This window comes from Physeter macrocephalus, chromosome 5 (assembly GCF_002837175.3).
Source record: "Physeter macrocephalus isolate SW-GA chromosome 5, ASM283717v5, whole genome shotgun sequence".
NCBI lineage: Eukaryota > Metazoa > Chordata > Mammalia > Artiodactyla > Physeteridae > Physeter > Physeter macrocephalus.
Window position 1 is genome coordinate 35,362,558 of NC_041218.1, and position 21,040 is coordinate 35,383,597.

The window sequence follows — 21,040 nt, forward strand, 5'->3', positions numbered from 1 at the left end:
TTATCAGAGGTATGAGTTGTAAATATTTTCACCCAGTATGTTGTAATAAAGACAACTTTAGCCCAAAAAAGTCACTGATGTGACTCGGGAATGCTTTTGGCACTTAGTCCTTGGCAGGAGAGTAAACTCAACTTTCAACTCAAGGGACACTATAAGTGAGCTAACAGGCACTTCCTGCCACCTACAATATCCTGGAAAGAGACCTGAAATGGCAGATAATTATTTCTTCATCTTTAATTTCTCAGTTTGTCAGTAGATGGAATAGGTCATAAGATTGCCTCTTTTCTTTTCCCACCAAATTTTGTATACCTCTCTGTTGAAAGCTTCCAAGTGATTGTAATTGCCTGTTTCCACATGTATTGGGGATATCCCCAGTAGACTTATGTTTCTTGAAGAGGGTGCCATACCTTTTGAAAACCCCAAATCTCCATGATCTAACAATGCTTGGCATTGCCATGTACTCAACAAGTATGTAGTGAAAGAATTAAAAGGCCCTCTTCCTGTATTGTCAGTGCACATGGCAAAAATCAAGTGACACTTTCAACTTACAATTTCTCCCTCCAAGCAATAGTTAAGTGGCATCAGTCCCAGCTGCCAAGTGGTAACCCAAGAGAAAGTAGTCTCAAAAGTCCAGAAGTGTCTGCTGCCATGATCCTCATCAAATAAAGAACATTCATGTCCAACTCTTAAATAATTACTGAACCAGAATATAAAGTGCTACAAGTTCTTTTGTATTCTGAATACCAGAATTGGACTGGTTTAAGGGAAAAAGAAATAATGAGATTTATCCCTGTGGAGAAAATCAAGCCTCTGAAGATTGTGAAAATCATCTTCCATAATGTCTAGGAATTCTGGCTACCATCTTCTCCTATAGCCGGATTTTCTCCAAGCCATTGCTTTTAATTTTTTTTTCTGTAGGATTTGTCCAATCAAATGGGTACCAAGAAACTGCCCAGTGGTCTATTCTCTTGACTGAGGTAGGATGGGATGAGTTAATTGCTCTGGTCCTTCCTGAACCTGCAGTGTCCGTCCTGTGAGCTACGATCCTCTTGGAGTGGGGGAAAGCTGTGAAATGATTGCAAGGGATCCCTTTAGCCAAAGGTCTTCCAAGCATGACCCATAGATAGCATAATAAAGTAATCGTGTGTGGGTGTGCGCGTGTATGTGTATATGCACAGTTGACCCTTGAACAATGTGGGAGTTAGGGGTGCCCACCCATTGCGCAGGCAAAACTCCACCTCTAACTTTACAGTTCGTCCTCCATACCCACTGCTCCGCATCCACCAATTCAACCAACTGAGGATGGTGTAGCACTGCAGCATTTACTGAAAAAAGAAAATCCACTTATAAGTGGACCCATGTAGCTCAAACCCATGTTGTTTAAGGATCCACTATGTGTGTCTGTATGTACATACATGTATACGTGCACGTACATATATATGTACATATACATATATACGTACACACATAAATACATGTATATAAATATTGTTACATACTAACATTTTTCAAATATATGTAAATGCTGTTGTGATAATAAAGTTAGAAGTATCATTGCATTAAAGCCACTTTGTCACCTTGTGTTTTTTTTTCAAATAATTCAAATGGAAGTTACAACTACTGTCTAATATAAACCCTTGATTTTTTTCCATTTAAGAGGAGTCCTTGTCCTGAAAAGCATTGGTAATGTATATGGCGACATTTAAGAACACACTTTTCAGTTTTTATCACAAGGAAACTTGTCTCAAAAGTTTAGATAATGCCAAATAAATAGCAGTGTAGTAAAGCCACCGTTGGTTGGATATATATACTGAGCATTGTTAACTGAGTCCTGACTAATTTGGTGTAAACACTATGAGATACATTTTATCTCTAGGAAAAGAGTATGACATTCAAAGGAGTAGATTAGGGAAAAGGATTTAGGCATTTTAAAGAGGTAATTGATTCATCGACTGATGAAATAATCAAAAGATGCATTGGTCAAAAATGTTAGTTTAGAAAATATAATAAGGCTCAGACACCAATAAAATAAATAAATAAATAAAACAATAAAACCTTGCATGTTTGCAGTTAAGCTTTCTCATCATTTATTACTGCCCTACTTTCCCTCCATATGGAGAAAAGTGTCAAGGAGAAAATATCCTCAGGAATGATTGTAAAACCATGGATTTTAAAGTTGTCAGGAATTTTAAGTTATTCTAAAAAGGGCAGAACCTTTCATGAATAGGAAAAAGCTGAAACCCTTGATAATATCCAAGAAAATTTTCCTCATGAATTTTGAGACAATTCCACCAAAAAGTTAGAGGAAGAAAATAAATAATAAACCCACAGAATAAAAATAAAAGCTTAAACAAGGGTGGAAACTATGGAAGCATCAGGAAAAGAATCAAAGCCAGGTAGTGGCTTTCAAATGTAGACATCTCATATATGTCAAATCCAATTTCAAAAGAATATACTCAAAGATGTTTATAGTATATAAAGGCAACAGTTCAGCAGAATAAGTTGTATACATCTCACTAGGTTTTTCATGGAATTCTATTAGCCAAGATAAATGTAAAATAATATTTTAAAAAGATTAAATCATGAAAAAATTACTTCAACCTGGATAACAGTAGAAATGGGATGAGAGAGAGGAAGACAAAGGATTGAAAGTGATAATGAAGCAGGGAGAAAAGCATAAACTTGAAGTTAGATTTATTAAAAAGGGCTTAAAATAAATGAATCTGTTAACTTTTGGTCTCTGTGTAATAGCACTTTCATGAATTCCAAACTATTTCTTCATGTCAAGATGCATAGAACAAGAGACTGCCTACTTGTAGCCTCAAGGAGAAGGAAGGTCATCAAGACACTAGATAACCACATCCTGATGGGAAGCCAGTACTGTCAGCAGGTACCCTCCATCATTTCATTTGGAGAAAGGAGAAAAAAGTGATCAGTCCCTTCTGAACGCCCCTTCCTCCCTATATCAGCAGTACAATACCTGCCAGTGTTCCAGGATGAAAGGAAGATGGCAACCACAGAAAAACCATCTGGCTTCTGACCACCTGAGAGAACTTTCCATCCAGGAGATTGGATGGCTGTAGGATCCTGATAAGAAGTCCTTAAATCCATGTGTACACCAAGTTCTTTCTGTAACTTAATAAACAAAAATACAACTTCTATCCTTGAAAGAGGGCACTCAGCCTCCGAAAGATCAGGAACCCTGACCAACTGATGTTTACTTTGTTCATTCATCCACAAGTGTTGATGAAAGGACTGATATACTACAGGCCCTGTGCAGCCTTTGGGAGCAAAAAGTTGAATTGGACATCATCTCTACCCAATAGGGACTCTAGTCTGCTCTGGTGGACCACCAGGCCCCAGAGCATAAGTCTTTGCCAGCCAATCCTATAATTTAAGAATTAAAATCCCCCAGCATATTTCACCCCTTTCTCTCTCTACTTTCTATGTTACAGTCAAAGACAGTGGCTTCATTCCCCAGATCCATGCATTCTTTTTCTTTTGACAAAGAAGAGTGATCAAATGATGGCATTCAATGAAAATAGTCCAACAGTCCTTATAAACTTGCCATTGGGTGAGAGACAAATCTTTCTTCTTCTTGTCATAATTGTTATTTTTGCTTTCACACAACATCTTAGTCTACATAATTATTACTTTACAGAAGATATAACTTGAGCTCCAGAACACTGAGTTCCTGTAACATGAAATTTCTTGCTTGAAATTCCCCTGACACACTGTTAAATATTAGTCGGTTCTTCTCCCTCCAGATAGGGTGTCATTGGCAAAGGAGAACCAATTGTACTTTCAAAAATTTCAGTTTAAGAAATTCCGAAATGACCCTGAGTAACTTCGCTAATTCTAACCTAAACAGGAAATTTCTGGTTAACCTCAACCCCTTGTGTTTCAGTTAAGCCTTCTTCCTTCTGACCATATGGCCTTCGAACAGCAAATCATTCTCTGTAATTTATTGTGTCCTTAAAAACAATAATACTTATGTGACTGCATAAAATCAAATAATATTTACTGTGCCCATGCCAAATGGGATGATAATTAGTATCTCTAAAATACTGAATAGCGAGATTACCTCAGAATTCGAGTATATTCCTTTACTAGTTGAATATTTCAGTTTCATAGAAAGGGGGTTTAGCTTTTTCATAATGTAAAAAATATATATATAGAGAACAGAGTATTTCAAATGTCTAGGTAGCTTCTACAATTTCTAGAAGACATTTTTCAAAATTCTGTGTATAATGTCAGGATTAGGGAACAGAATTTAATACTTCTGATTTGTGAATTTGATGCCAACTGTAATGAAAAAAAGGTTCAGTTTCACTCTGTAGATTCAAAAAGAATATTGCAAAATGAGTTTTTTTAAACCACCTGCTAAATTTGCAGAAATTATCAAAATAACCAGGGTCCTAAAGTTCAAAGAATTTACTCCCAAAATAATTTATATGCCTGAAAAATACATTCTTTAAGATAATCTGGGGAGGAGATGAGTCTGGTGAGAAAATCCTCTATTTACTATGTGAATTGTTCTTTTTGAAAAACAAAAGTACTATTATAATGTAAGTGCAAGTAATTCCCAGGAAAACCATTTGCTCCTATAGCTATCTTTTAAAGCTGCCTTGATGATTGCTTTGCAAAGTTGATTGTTATCATCATTCCCAAGAAGGAGTCTGACATTTTATCAATATCACAGTATTTTCAAGGAACACAAGAATTAGCAGTGAGCCACTTCCAAGGATCTTTATAAGGCAGAGAATTAAACTGACAATTAACCCATCATCAACATAAGTAGATGCTCGTATCAGATTCAGTCCAGTCAAACTATTCTGAGTATTTATAAACTGTAGATTCAGAGCAGATGTAAACATATCTTCCTAATTTACCATCTTAGAGACATTATGCACTTTTTCTCAGAACATTCTAAAATCTTGTGGCAGGGTTTTTATTATATGCAAATTAACAGTATTTGATTAGGTCCTGAGGCAGCTTCACCTGTTCAGAGGAATAGCAATGGGAAGTAAGGAAGAATATTTCATCACTGAAGTGTGTGTTCCCTTGGGGGACGCCACCATTTGATTTTGACATTTATTTGTCCTGTGCTGTAAAGGACAAAACTACAATTACACTTTTTTTCCTGCTGTGCAGTGGGCATGGTGTCAGAAAAAATTAAATCAAAGATAGTATGTTTGTACACAAAACAAGCTCTAAAACCAAATTAAACAAATCCCCAGTTAAAATCATAGTGCATTAAAAAAAATACTGTTTGACCTAATATACAACATTGAATGTGTATAGAAGACATCCATGAGAACCCAACCCTAAAAAACAGGACGACATCCATTGCAGTGTTGCCTTGGTTCTTTGTAGCCAAAACAGTGTGTGTTCAATACTTGATTACTAAGTTCCTGTTTGCCTTATTCCATTTTTAGAATTCTGAAACAAGTGTGTTCCCTGATAGTTAATTTGGTTACTACAACAATAAATAAATGTTTGCCAAAATATGTTTGGTTGCATTTAAAATTTTTGCAATCTATTTAACATTTGAAACCTGTAGTACTTTATTGTTCTCTATCATAAAATCATTTACAACCACGTAAATCGTTATATCCACCTTTTTCACAGTTGACTTGGTCATCTTAAAAGGAGTTGGAAAATATATTTCATTTGTCCATTTATCAAAATACAAATACCTTTGCAAATGATTATCCTGAGCAAGAAATACAAGGGAAGAGACTGAGGATAGCCAATGACAGCTATAAATTTTCTTAAGGATGGAGTTAGTACTTATTGCCTAATTAGCCTTATGTCTAGCAATTGTAAACAATTCACTAAAGAGCTACAAATTAAAAATTTCCTGGAAATATTCTAAAACATATCTCTTCCCAAATCGATGATTTTCTGTGCCTCTTTAATTAAAGAGAATAGTTGCAAAGCACATTCTTCTTTAGATAGCCAAATAAAACCTAAATTACAACCCCCCCCAATATTCTAGAACTGATGAATTTCTGTGGATTTCAGGAAAAAATACCATTTTTATATTTTATTTTATTATTTTTATTGAAGTGTAGTTGATTTACAATGTTGTGTTAGTTTCTGCTGTATAGCAAAGTGACTCAGTTATACACATATATACATTTTTTAATATTCTTTTATATTATGGTTTTTCCCAGGATATCGAATATAGTTCCCTGTGCTATACAGCAGGTGCTTGTTGTTTATCCATTCTGTATGTAATAGTTTGCATCTACTAACCCCAAACTCCCTATCTCTCCCCCACCCTCCCTCCCCCTTGGCAACCACCAGTCTGTTCTCTATGTCTGTGAGTCTGTTTCTGTTTTGTAGTAGGTTCTTTTGTGCCCTATTTTAGATTTCACATATACATGATATCATACTCTATTTGTTTTTCTCTTTCTGACTTACTTCACTTCGTATGATAATCTCTAGTTGCAACATGTTGCTGCAAGTGGTATTATTTTGTTCTTTTTTATGGCTGAGTAGTATTCCATTGTAAACATGTACCACATCTTCTTTATCCATTCATCTGTCTATGGACATTTAGGTTGCTTCCATGTCTTGGCTATTGTAAATAGTGCTGCAATGAACATTGGGGTGCATGTATCTTTTCTAATTATGGTTTTCTCCAGATATATGCCCAGGAGTGGGATTGCTGGATCATACGGTAGTTCTATTTTTAGTTTTTTAAGGAACCCCCATACTGTTCTCCATAGTGGCTGCACCAATTTACATTCCCACCAGTAGTGTAGGAGGGTTTTCTTTTCTTCACACCCTCTCCAGCATTTGTTATTTGTAGACTTTTTAATGATGTCCATTCTGACCGTTGTGAAGTGGTATCTCATTGTAGTTTTGATTTGGATTTCTCTAATAATTAGCAATGTTAAGCATCTTTTCCTGTGCCTGTGGGCCACCTGTATGTCTTCTTTGGAAAAATGTCTATAGGTCTTCTGCCTATTTTTCAATTGGGTTGTTTGTTTTTTTGTTGTTGAGTTGCATGAGCTGTTTGTATATTTTGGAAATAAAGCCCTTGTTGGTTGCATTGTTTGCATATATTTTCTGCCATTCAGTATGTTGTCTTTTCATTTTGTTTATGATTTCCTTTAATGTGCAAAAGCTTGTGAGTTTGATTAGGTCTCATTTGTTTATTTTTGTTTTCATTTCTATTGCCTTCTTTTAGATTTTATGTGTTTGCATTGTGTGTTTTTTCTAAACATCATAAATCTAAATCTAAATAAGAGTTATGTATCTGACACATGAAAAGCTGGTTATGATGTCAATAGTGTCAGAGAAAACTGTGACCCAGTAGTATGTGCTCAAACTAAAAAGTAAGATAGATAAAATCCTCTCTAATTAAGGCAATCTTAAATCATGAGTGATGTAGCTGTTATGAATTATTAAGGATGGTCCCAGTAATTTAACCAAAAATAATCCTCTTACTATATTCCCAAAAGCCAAGTATTCTAATAATTTAAAGCTTTGAAATCTTTCCTGGAAAAGGAAACAAATTACCTTTTTAAAAGGCCAAATGTTGAACCATAAACTTCTTTTTCTATCCCTAAAATGATCCCTTGTTTAGTTTTAATTAGAAATATTGTAGCAAAATTTGAAATCATTAATATGGAAGGAATGTTTTAAGGAACGAATTAGGCAGTAAGCCTGGAAAATCTTTATTTTATTTATTCGTTTGATTTTTTTTTTCTCCTTCAGAGGGAGTAAGCCACTCCATGATGCATTTTCTAGAATGGCCCTGAAAAGTGAAATCCAAAGAAGTAAGAATTACAATAAAGGGTCTAGTTCTTTACAAATCAACTTATGAATGGACGATCAAAGCTTTCTTAGATCAACTCACGTAGTCAAAATGCAATAATCACACAACTGCCACTCCAGGACAGAAGCAGTCCTCTTTTTGTCTACAAAAGCATGGCATTTTTGTTGTTTTTAGTATGAGCTTGGTTCATCTTACTTCTCGGGGATGCGTTTAATGGGTTTAGAAATTAACTTCTGCTAATGAGGCAAAAGAATAAGTAGCCAGTGAGATAGCTGCGCTACAAAAGGATCAAGTGAGATTATGAACATGACAAAGCGTCATGAACAGGCAAATACAATACCAACGCAGGATGTTGTTTTTATGAAAATTTGAAATCTAAAAGATGTTGAAGAGAGGTTGGAAGAGGAAACTAAATACATGCCACACAAGCTGGTAAATATGAATCATTTGAACTTGATTTCCCCTGTGAGGCTGTAAACTTCCTGTGAGCTGAGAAACATCTCACACCCTCTGTAGTGCTTTAGAGTGTGCATGGCAGTGATAACCCTTCCAAGGCCTGGGGCCACTCAGAGCTCTTCAGAACATCGAACTTATGAGACCCTTGAAACAAGCTTAAAGAAACAAACTAATTGCCGTTAAAATTTGTATTGATATTATGATTAGAATCCTGGTAATACCCCTTGGAAAGTGGAGAAACATTATGATGTAGGGAAACACATGCCTGCATTGTAGCAAACCAGTGTGAAGGGCAAAAAGGAAGTGAATTCGGCTTTTGCATCTTAAAGAAAACATGATTGTGGCCTTTTGTCAATGCTGCCTTTCCTCACTTGACCTTTTACCTTGGATCAGATTCACCTCGGTTGACACGGGAAGCACTCACTAAATTCCCGTTGAAGAGAATTGATCAAGCATACAAATACCCTTTATTCCTGACCAGGTGCTATTTTAATGTGTTTACATAAGAGTCAGACCATTTCCTTAAGGAAATCATGCACATTCTATACTAATCCTGATTCTAGCCCAGGTGAAGCCTGGTGACGTGGCCCAGACTTGCAGAGGGAAAAGCCACAGCAGCAGTGGCCCTGTGTGAATGTAAGCAGATACGTGCTCCAGCGAGACACATGCCACTGCATCAACCACAGGAGCATCCAGTCAGGTGTGAGTTAGGGAAAGGTCTGTACCCAGGTTAGATGTCATTCCTATAGCTCTAACTATCCAGTATACAATCTGCACACACAACTGAAGATTTGAAGAAAGAATTAGAAGCACATTCCACTGAAAGTGCAGGACCCAATGAGAGCCAAGTAAATGTCTTCAAAAGCTTCAAATGATTTGCCTTTACCCCCAAAATCAAAAAAACCTATTCAGTTTTCAAGAAAATCATTCTCTTGTGAATTCACAAATAGTTTGTCAATTTCACTCATTCCATTCATTAGTTCCAGCTGTGTCTCAAGAAAATCTAAGCCACCAATTATAACAAAAAATACATTATCCAAGTCGCTGAGAGTTTTTGTAATGATAGAATGTTTTCTCTTCAGATTAAAAATAAGCAGAGAAATTTAAAAGGTCTTTTCCTCCATATTTTCCTTGAGACATTATATAGTACAGGCATGTATAAAAAAATGAAGAGGATTGGTTAATCAGTTTAAAACATCAAATGTGAATTGTTCTTCCATCTTTTTTAAGTCTTCAGTAATAAGAACAGACTAAAGATATGTATTGGTTTGCTCTGAGAGGCATTATCATTATAAGAGTGAAACAGTGTTAGATATTGCAAACGAGGATTTTATAAAATAGAAGAGAAAAATTTGGTGCAATTTTATTCGGTGTGGAGCTCCAATAATTTGACAGGCACTGTGAGGCATTTAAATGTGGTTCCTGCCCTTGTTTCCTTATTAACTGCTTTGGTTTTTTGTTAATAGATCTGATTAGCTCCTGCAGCTTTGAAAAAGAATTTAAAGCCCGTAACTTTCACAAATCCTAAGCAAGAAGCATATATTAGCTCTTCAAAGCATATTGATATATTTTTTAACTGTGGATTTTAGCTTTCATGTGATAAAACTTTTAGTGATTTCCTTACCATGTCTGGTTAAGGCTTAACTTCCTCATTTACATATTTGATGTCTCTCAGGAGACAGACAAGCTTCAAGTTAATTATCTATGTAGTTGTAAGAACTCGTTTCCTTGTTAAGAACTCTTCAAAAGAAAACCAATAGTTATTAAATGTTACACTGAGTCACCAAACGTAATCAGGATACACAATGAGAGGCACTAAACAGACCCTTAAACCTAATAAAAACCTCAACTTTTTGCAAGATAAATGAATATAAATCAATTAAATCTCTTACAGTAATTTTCAGGGAAAACAGCCACCAGATACCAAACAGCTAAAAGGTCTGCTCTAGAGAGTGATTAGGCTCTGCTGGAAGCTTGCGGAAATCACTGTAACATTCTGGATGTAGACCCGTTGAACTCAGATTCGTAATAGAGCTGTAACTAAAGAAATGCCGTAACAGAATAAAGTCCAGCATCTTCTCCAGCTAATGTGTATTTGCATGCATGTGTATGTGTGTGTGTGCGCGCATATATACATACATGTACACACATACATATACACATATACTAAGTGTTATTCCTAGATAAACATAGACTTTATTTTATATAACAAAAAAAAATCTGTGGAGAGAAATGATAAATAATCTCTGAATCTGAAAGTCTATTAAGAGCAGTTTTATGGAATGATAACAAGAAAGAGAAGAAAGAAGGGCAAGCGTTAGACTCGAGTTGCAATTGGGAAATTGGAACCACAGCTATCAGGTGAGTTAATTAATCTGGGTATCGTTCAGTAAATGAAAATGTGCCATCTATTTCACAAGGGCCCATTGTGTCTTGCATGTGAAACAAATTTACCCTGTTTGATTAAGGATTACTGATTGCCTCCAATTTATTATATGTATCCTATAATTAAGTCACAATGAATTCGAATGAAATGGGGATGGTCTCCTCCACAAAGAAGACAACAAGCTCATTCTAGGAAGACCTTGGGGGTCATTCAAGAAGCAATTAAATGTTCTCCAGGGTGCATTAAAAGGAAAAGAGCCTGGTGGGCTGAACGGCCTCTTCTTATGTTCCAGCCTTCTCAATATTCTCCTGCTTTTATGGAGACAAATGAAACCATGTCATAAAATAACTCAAGGCATTATCAGCAAGGAAAACAATGCTGTCTGCTCTTATACTAAGGAAAACATCACCAAGACAATAATCTATGCTCGGCAGAAGGTAAAGAGGTGCATGAACAAAGTGATGTGCTATGTCAGAATCCATTTATAGGAGGGGTTCTAAACAAATCAATGAGCTTTGGAATACTGTATATGATCTTTGAGAATTACTCATTAATTTTGTTTCTGTGTGCAAGTAGGAGAAAATCGTATTGGCACGTGAACGTAAATGAAATGGTCCAAGATCAGTATCTGTGTTGTATTTGCAGATATATTTTTCCATATTTTTATAAGGGCTGTTAAAAGTGAACACTATAGAAGAAAAACGATACAGAACACTTGTTAAAAATTGCGAGAAAGACTTTATTCAAGATTATCACATTATTATATTGGGGGAGAAGATTGACATCTCAAAGGGCAGAGAAAAGTATTTACAATTGCAATTTTTTTAAGTAAAAGAAAAGAGCGGTCAGGGGCCATTATCAGCAAGAAACATGGCAAAAGTTCAGGCAAGCTTTAGACCGTCTTGGTCAGTACAGCGTTCTGAAATTAGGGTGGCCTCACACAGAACTGAAAGCATCCCAGCTGAACAATCCACTTTATAAATGCATCTCTTTGGGAAACACATGCCCTAAAATATGCCAGCCTGCAAAGACTTAATATAAAAATTTAGATTACTGTAGTAACTAAAATATAATAATTAGAAGATTAGTTTTTCACATTCAACAATAAATTTTGTTTACATATAACTCAAATTGTGAAAATCTTATCAACTAATATGTGACCCCCAAATTACAAAGACTTCACTGTTTTTAGCCGAGTCCCAGAACGAGCACATCTGTACATGTTATAACGGAAAAATAAATTGCAGATGGAATCTTAACTCAGCCCAAATCTCAGCGATGTATGTCATTTGTTCCATAGACTTGGGAAGATTGTTTATCCTCTCTGAGTTTTACTTTCCTCATCTTTAAACAAAGACAGAACTTGCCCTGCTTACCTCACTGTAGATGTAAAAATGCCCCTAAAACGTGTAAAATGTGTCATGAAAGGTGTCACCAGAGAGAAAAGCAGAGGTCAGGTCACAGTGGACCTGAAAGCTATTTTTAGGAATTTTTCCCTGAAACCTAAAAGCAATAGGAAACTGTTGAAGGGTTTTTAAGCAAGAGGGTGGCATGATATGATTTTCATTTGCAAAAAAATCACACTATCGGCAGTGTGGACAGTGGGTTAGTCCAGAGCAATACCAGAGATGACAAAGCATGTAGGGCCTGGGGGTCAGATCCAAGTGTGGTAAGTGCTGAAGCTGAGGCCTTTTGTAGCTTCTCTATAAGACAAAGACTACAACATTCTAAGATGAGGCCATTTGCAAAGGCCTGTGGAAGTATAGAACCCTAAAGCTAAAGCTTCAGTTAGCTCAGCAATAAATTGGCCTCTGAGGAGGGTGCTAGAACAGCAATATGGATGTGATAATGGTAAACTGACTCAGACCATTCACAGTGGGGATGAGGACCATCAAGAGATGGGGGACAGAATCAGTGGGACAGGATGCCCCACAATGTCAAGGGTAAGAGAGGAGTAGTCAAGGAAGATGCCTGGGTTTCTGGCTGAGTGGATTCAGACCTGTAGAAGGCAGGATTAGCCTCAGGCAGGAAGGAAACACCTCTTCTTTTACAACGGGGAGGGAGGAAGGAAGCTTGAGCGTGGATGTATGGGTGAGGATTTTGTTGACGAGTTGAAGGGTTCCCACATCCAATGGTGAATCTCTTATGAGGGGAATCGCCACACAGGAGGCCACTATGTCAGAAAAGTGGGAGAAGGCAGAAATGTCAGTGCTGCAGAGAAGACCAGGAAGGTGAGGGCTCAGGAATTTTTCCCCAAATTTCTCTGCTAAAAACCCTGTGGATGGAAAAACAGTGAGCTAACCCCAAAGGCATTCAGATAGACCATCTCCAGTGGAAGAGTCAGCATGTAGAGAAATAAATTGGGTTCCTAGAAAAAGAGGGTAGCCAGGAATCAAGGACAGATTGATGTGTTCACAATTTTGCTTGGAGCAGCCCTGGTTGTCATCCATACACAGCTTTGTTAATTCTTTCTGTGGCTCAAATAATAAATAGAATGATTCTCTTTGATTTACATGTATTTTAAAAATGTCAGGCTTTCATAGGTTAGAGCTAAAATAGATGATGAGAAATGTCCACTTATTTGACCCTGTTACACAGTCTTGAGCAGCATGCTCTCCCTGTCGGGAACCTCTTACGTGAACTCATCCGTTCCAGTCACCCTGGTCTGTCCTCTGTTTCCAGGGCACATTATTAACTTTTGTACCTCTTCCTTTGTTCCTTGCCTAGAATATCCTTTATCTTCTCTCTCTTTATCCAAGCCCTACCTTCCATCAAGGTCAGGCTCCAGTGCCTAGGCATTCAAAAACCCTTCTCTGAGGACCAGCCCTGGGAGATTTTTCTAAACTCCTATAAATGTGATGATTTACACAGCTGCAATGATTTACACAAATAGATGCAATGATCTACAGAGATGCTCCCTTCTCTTGTTATTTTATCTTCAGTATATGTGCCTTCCTCTCCAGACAGTAAGCATCTCAAGGGCAGGAACCTTACTTAACCCATGCCTCCTGCCCCCTTAGCTCACAGCACAATGCTCTCCCATTATAGGGTTGAGATAAGATAACTAAGTGGTAAGAAAATCCATGCATGTGAATTTTGTTAAGCACACCTTAACTAAAAGAGTGCCTCTGGAAGGAATTTCAGGTTTCATAACAAGCTGGTGAAATATTTATGAACAGAATGGCCTTTCTACACCCCTTAAATAATACAAATTAGTTATAGGACCAGCCCTGGCAGGAGGGAGATGATTAAAAATGTATATTTAAACATAAGAATAGTTTTAAGATATTAATTTTTTTAAGTGTTGTTCACAGTAAACTTATTGAGAAAATACCCAGGTTAGTAACAAAGGATTTTTTTGAGTGATGCCATAAATATTTACTAGACTAATGAAATTTGAGGAACTGACCCTAATGACTGAATAAAAGTTGCTTTTCATTCGGAGATGTCCTTTGAGCAGCTGTCTCACATCTGAGCACACATCTGTGCTTACAAAAGGAAAAAGAAAAAAATCAAAGAGCAGACAAGTAAAGAGGCCACCTGCCCGAGCCAGTCTGGACACAGCACTCAGTGCCAAGCAGCTGCTACAGAGCTTCTTCCTCGCAGCTGGAAGATAAGGGGTGACTGCACAGCTGGCCTGGGAGGTCGCTGTGTCAGTACCCCTATTCCTCTTCTGGGCTCTGCTCCCTGGGTTCTGCCTCTATCAGGAGTGGCAGGTGCATGAAAGAATCAAGCTCCCCAGAAGACAAAGGTCAGATGAGCTGTGAAAGTTTTCCATGTATGTATATATTTTCTTCAGGGCATATGCTAATACTCCCAGGAAACACTCTTCCCAGACCTCACTTCCAAGGTGAGTTGTAGGATCCAGAAAATAAAATAAATAAATAAGAATCCAAGAAATTTAGTAGTGAATTAACATCTAAAATTGGGAAATAGGTTGTTTCCTCTGGGGCCATATCCTCTGAGTTTTTTGACACAAATTTCAGGCAATAAAAAATAAGTAGAGACAAATAGGACTCAATTTATAAATTAGGTTAATTTAAGAACCAAAAGAGACAACAAATGAACAAAAAATCAAAATGTAGGGCAAAAATATATGCTCAGAGTTTCTGTGAAGCCATAACTTGAATACTGCAACAACTCTGAAATATTTGCTTGTTTTACTGTTTGAAAGGCACAAAATGAAAAGGGGTAGGAAGGAATGGAAAATGTTTGAAAACTATAATGCTCTTCACACAACAGGGAATCTACTTAAACTCTTGCTCCATAATGGGGTTCCTCTGATCCAAGCAAATACAAACATTTATCTTAAGAACTTCTCTCTGAGGCTACCTGTTTGATTGCACTACAGACCATCTTCTCTCTCCTGGCTCCTGGCACAAAATCAGATCAAGAATTATGAACTCTTTTCACAATTGTTTTCTTGCCTATGTTAAGAAAGAGCAGATACGTTTAAAAATTTCCCTCACATTTCTGTTTCTTAAAGTCTAAATTCAAGTTAAATAAGCAAAACTGGTTCACTCCAGGATGGGCTTTTTAACCCAAGGACAGAACTTGGTTTACCCCATCATGGAGGTGTTCAGACCACTCACTCTGAGGAAAGATTGTTGCGTCTGCTCAAATTCAATAAAATAATGTTTTCACATGAAAAATTAGTGGAAATGGAAAGAGAATAAAATAAATTGTAGGTGGAAATCTTTGTAACTTTGGAATGAGAAAGGGCTTTTTAATCAAGATCCAAAAAGCTCAGCAAGGAGAAAACGAAACTAAAATTGGGGATTTCTTTTCATCAGTTACCATAGACTTATGATTGACAGACCAAGAATGTTGAAGACCTTTTAAAAACAAAAATTAATTAGGGATGAATATCTCCACTCTAAAAGAAACTCCTACAAAAGTGCAAAGAAAAGACGGGAAACCTGATAGAAAAAAACTGAGCAAAAGACAGGAAGAGGAATTCACAGATGGGAACATTAATAGCTGAGAAGTGTTTGTAAAGGCTCAACCTAATTACTAGAAAAAATGCAAATTAAAGTGCCACTTCAGATTTATTAGATGTGTAAAAATTAGAAAGTGGAGTAATACCAAGAGTTAGCCAAAATATGGAAATAAAACTAGTACAGTCATTCTGAAGAGCAATCTGGCAGTACTTAGTGAAAATCTGAGTGGTGTAACCAATAGCCCAGCAGTCCCTCTGTGGGATATATCCCTGGAGGATCTCTTACACAATTGCTTAAGGGGACATTTAGAAGAACATGTCACATTAGTGGTGGTGGCAGAGTTGGCATCAAATAAGATGTTCATCAGTAACAGAGTAGATAAGTAAAATATGGTGAATGTAAACTGGAAAAAGTTTTGCCTTGCTTAGAAGCAATGAACTAGAAATGCAAAGAGCAAACATGGACAGATCTTAAAAATGCAGTGTTAAGAAAGAAAAAAGGAAACAATACAAGATCTAAAGTGACATAGTGTTTATGCAAGTTAAAAATGCATAAATACATAAAATACAGTGTATAAAAGAGAAAAAGTGATACCTATGGGGATGATCAAGTACCTTAAAAATATCAGAACTTAAAAATCATAATCATATTGAGGTTAAGTCCACCTTTAATCTGAGAACAACTTAGTAATAATTACAGTGAATAACATCCCTACTTCATAGCTGAATGTGGAAAAGTAAGCTACATCGGTTCATAGAGTGCATTCTACTTCAAGGAAGGAGCCTTCGCTTTGCAGACCAGGATTTCCTGGGTCCCACTCTTCTTAATCATGCTGCAGGAAAACAAAGGCTAGACACGATCTGAATCAGGAACAGGATGCTGAGAGTTGGACTGAAGCTTCCACCCAACTTCCTCCCAAAATTTATCACTAAATTGTTTTTGGAATAAAATTAGTAAAACTTACTAAATACTCAACCTAAATAAATCTCTAATATGTCACATCACTTTATTAAAAATAAGTCTTACAGAAAATTTCTTCACACTGATGGCTAATGCTATAACAAAATTTATTAAAGTTTATTAAACTTATATAAAAATAAGCCAAAATAATCTATATTGTAAACCAAGCAATTAGAAAGAGGTTCTGCTCTTGAGAATTTCAAAATGCAATAGGAAAATTAAATGCATAAAAGCATAAGAAGGCACATAGAGAGAAGGCATTTAAATAAGTACAATATAATCCTGAAATGCATACGTTGATTACAATGCAATGAAACTCCTTTTGTAAATCAATCAATTACATAGAAGTAAAGCTGTTTTTATGATTCTGTCCCATACTTTATGTACTTTATGTAGTCTAAAAAGTTTACTTGAGTTTAAGAAAGGAGTCTGAAGCAGTGTTCAAGTTCTTTCATACAAAGTGAGGTAAAAGTTGCTATACATTTGGAAAATAAGAGGTACAATAAAATTTAATAAGAAATTTCCCTTGAACATTGGTGCTTAAGTAAATTAAATTAAATTTTTAATTATAAGAGAAAGTAGAAGATGTCATTATCGATTCTGAAGAGGATTCAGGATATTTTAAGGTTGATACCATTTCTTCCTGATATTGTCTAATTTCACTACAAAAGGTAAAACTTTCATTTTATTTAATGAAGATATTTCATTAGCTTTATTCTTATATTTGCGTGACTTGACTGGTATCATCTGGGATTCTCAATCAGCAAAAGGAAGAGAGAATAAAACTAAGAGAGATGAGTTTTTTCCTGCGGCAGTAACTAAAAGTCCAAAGAAAAAAATGAAGAGATGGAAAGTGCTTAAGAAGTAATGGAGTGTAGAGTTTTATCAATTTTCTGAGTTAAAGTTATTGGAGTTAAACCCCTACTCACTGTGGTTAGAGCTTGGACAAATTATTTAATTCCAGTGTCTAGTCCTGCCGTGGATGTTTCTAGAAGATGGGACAGGGGTGGGAAGAGATTTTCCTTTCTTCTTTGTCCTTTTCTATGCTGTTATTTTTTATATATGTAGTGCTACTTGATAGTTATTTTGAGGATGGGGCCCATTTTATGTCAAAGACCTTTCTTTAAAATATATCTTTTACTTTAAACCAGAAGAAACAAAAAAGAATAGACAACCAGCAATTAGAATTAGAAAGTAATTAGAACTTAATGATATTATAAAATATTTGATGAGTAGGTGGAATTGACTTGAGTGGTATTTGGGAAACTAAATTGTAATTAGTGTGGTTCTTGGTCACAATTTTTGCATAGGGGAGGAAAACATATGGTTGAGCAGTTTGTGCACTGCACAAAGACTCTCAGCCAAGCAGTAGGGGAGCTGGATCTAGCCTAGATTGCTCTGGGCAAAGTATAAGCATCCCCTTTCCCTGATGGAGCTCCATTTTCTAATTCATGCAAAGGTATGCAGAATGTAATATACATAATGCAATGTACAGTGCAGTGGTCCTGTTTCCCACCTAAATTCCAGAAGAGAGTTTTTAAAATCCTTTCTTTTCCTAAAGAGCCAATAAATGCTTAGTCTGAAAAGATCTGCCCTTGCAAAAGAGAAGGCATTAAATCAGAGTATGTGAACAGAGAAACTTGCTTCTTTCCTACTGTACTTCCTGAGGAAAAAATGACATGAGTTTGCCTAGGCTCACAGATGCCTCAGCATACTACATCTATACCACCTTAGCCTCAGTTTAGGTGCTAACCTCAGGTCACTGAACTATACATATCTGGGAGTCTTACTCTGTGGGCAGGGACAACTACCTCCTTTGCCTGATGGAAGATGATGCTTTGTTAAGGAGCTGCTATTCTAAAGATAACCCCACTCACTCCAGCTGCCAGGAGCTTCTCCCCAAAATTTAATAGTATCAATTTTGTTTCATGGGTGATTCAATTTGTCTAATGAATATATAACTTTGTTCTCTCAGTATTCTAAATATCTGTTGGAACTTGGTTCTAAGTAAATTCTGAATTCAGCCTCCTCTTGATCAGAACAATGACTCCAAGCTCAGCAGTATCCTTTTTGTATCTTTTTTATTTTATTGAAGTATAGTTGATTTACAATATTGTGTTAATTTCTGTTGTACAGCAACGTGATTCAGTTGTAGATATATACATTCTTTTTCATATTCTTTTCCGTTGTGGTTTATCACAGGATACTGAGTATAGTTTCCTGTGCTGTAAAGTAGGACCTTGTTGTTTATCCATCTTATATATACTAGTTTGCATCTGCTAATCCCAAACTCCCAATCCTTCCCTCCAAACCCCCTCCCCTTTGGCAACCACAGTCTGGTCTCTACATCTTTGAGTCTGTTTGTGTTTCATAGATAGGTTCATTAGTGTCATATTTTAGATTCTACATATAAGTAATATCACATGGTATTTGTCTGACTTACTTCACTTATTATAATAATCTCTAGTTGCATCCATGTTGATGCAAATGGCATTATTTCATTCTTTTATATGGCTGAGTAATATTCCACTGGATATATATACCACATCTTCTTTATCCATTCATCTGTTGATGGACATTCAGGTTGTTTCCATGTCTTGGCTATTATAAATAGTGCTGCTATGAACATAGGGATGCATGTATCTTTTTGAATTATAGTTTTGTCTGGGTATATGCCCAGGAGTGGGATTTCAGCAGCATTTTTGACTCAACTTGCAATAAATAATAAAGGTCCATTCTTTCTCATATAGATGTAGGATTATGTATTTTTATGTTATTATACTTACATATCTCTACAAATGTGGAATACGTGTAATTATTTTAAATAGAATATTTAATCAATCCAGATAGGCCATTCCCTCAGAGAGCATTAAATAATAAATTGGTACTTGATTTTTTTTCTCCCGAAAACGACATAATGAAAACCAGCAGTCCTGTCCTAGAATAAGTAAATGGATGTAGCAGCAAACGAGCTCTTTTTCAGTAGCAGAACTGACAGAGACTGTATGTAGAATGCAACCAAACAGAGAGCTGCAGAAATGAGATACTAATAGAAACAAGGTTAGGTTGGATCTCAGGTTCCTGTCATTATTGAATATTCTTCTACGAAAGTGTGAACTACCCTGTATTCTTCCCAGCTACCTAAACCAATGGATTTTCTCTTTCTTCATCTGGTTGAATTGGGTGTCTGTAAATTGCAATCAAAAGAGACCTAATTAACACACACTACCTTAATCTAAGGAACCGGAGCCTACCCACCCCTTACAAAGTTGGTAGAAACTTGGTCACAGAAATACCCCCATCTACCATGGGGCAGAGATTGAAGCGAGCACCCTCCCCAGAGAGGAGAGAAAGTTGGTGCAAAGAACCAACTTCCATGATCTGGATGGACCAGAGTTGACCTTGTTGCATAGCTGTACACATATTTTGTCAAGATTTTTAGCTGATCAGCCTTTAATGGAGGCCAGTGAAGTTTTTATCCCTTGCTAAGCTAAATCTGTTCCTTCTCTGCCAGAGGAGAGCAAGGAACACACAGGTAGTTCTCTGTAGGATAAAAGTGAAGGGTTTTCTTACATGGGTTAAAATTACAAAACAAGCCCCCTTTTCTGTATATGAGCATATTTTGCATGATTGTGGCGGGCAGGGGTGATATTATTTATTTACTTACTTACTTTAACATCTTTATTGGAGTATAATTGCTTTACAATGGTGTGTTAGTTTCTGCTGTATAACAAAGTGAATCAGCTATACATACACATATATCCCCATATCTCCTCCCTCTTGCGTCTCTCTCCCGCCCTCCCTACCGCACCCCTCTAGGTGGACACAAAGCACTGAGCTGATCTCTCTGTGCTATGTGTCTGCTTTCCACTAGGTATCTATTTTACATTTGGTTGTGTATATATGTCTGTGCCACTCTCTCACTTCATCCGAACTTACCCTTCCCCGTGTCCTCAACTCCCTTCTGTGTCTTTATTCCTGTCCTACCCCTAGGTTCTTCATGACATTTTTCTTTTCTTAGATTCCATATATGTGTTAGCATACGGTATTTGTATTTCTTCTTCTGACTTACTTCACTCTGTATGACAGACTCCAGGTCCATCCACCTCACTACAAATAACTCAGTTTCATTTCTTTTTATGGCTGACTAATATTCCATTATATATATGTGCCACATCTTTTTTTTATTAAATTATTTTTTTAAGGGAATTCCTTTATTTTTATTATTTATTTCTTTATTTATGGCTGTGTTGAGTCTTCGTTTCTGTGCAAGGTCTTTCCCTAGTTGCAGCAAGCGGGGGCCACTCTTCATCACGGTGCGCGGGCCTCTCACTATCGTGGCCTTTCTTGTTGCTGAGCACAGGCTCCAGACGCGCAGGCTCAGTAGTTGTGGCTCACGGGCCTAGTTGCTCCGCGGCATGTGGGATCTTCCCAGACCAGGGCCCGAACCCGTGTCCCCTGCATTGGCAGGCAGATTCTCAACCACTGCGCCACCAGGGAAGCCCT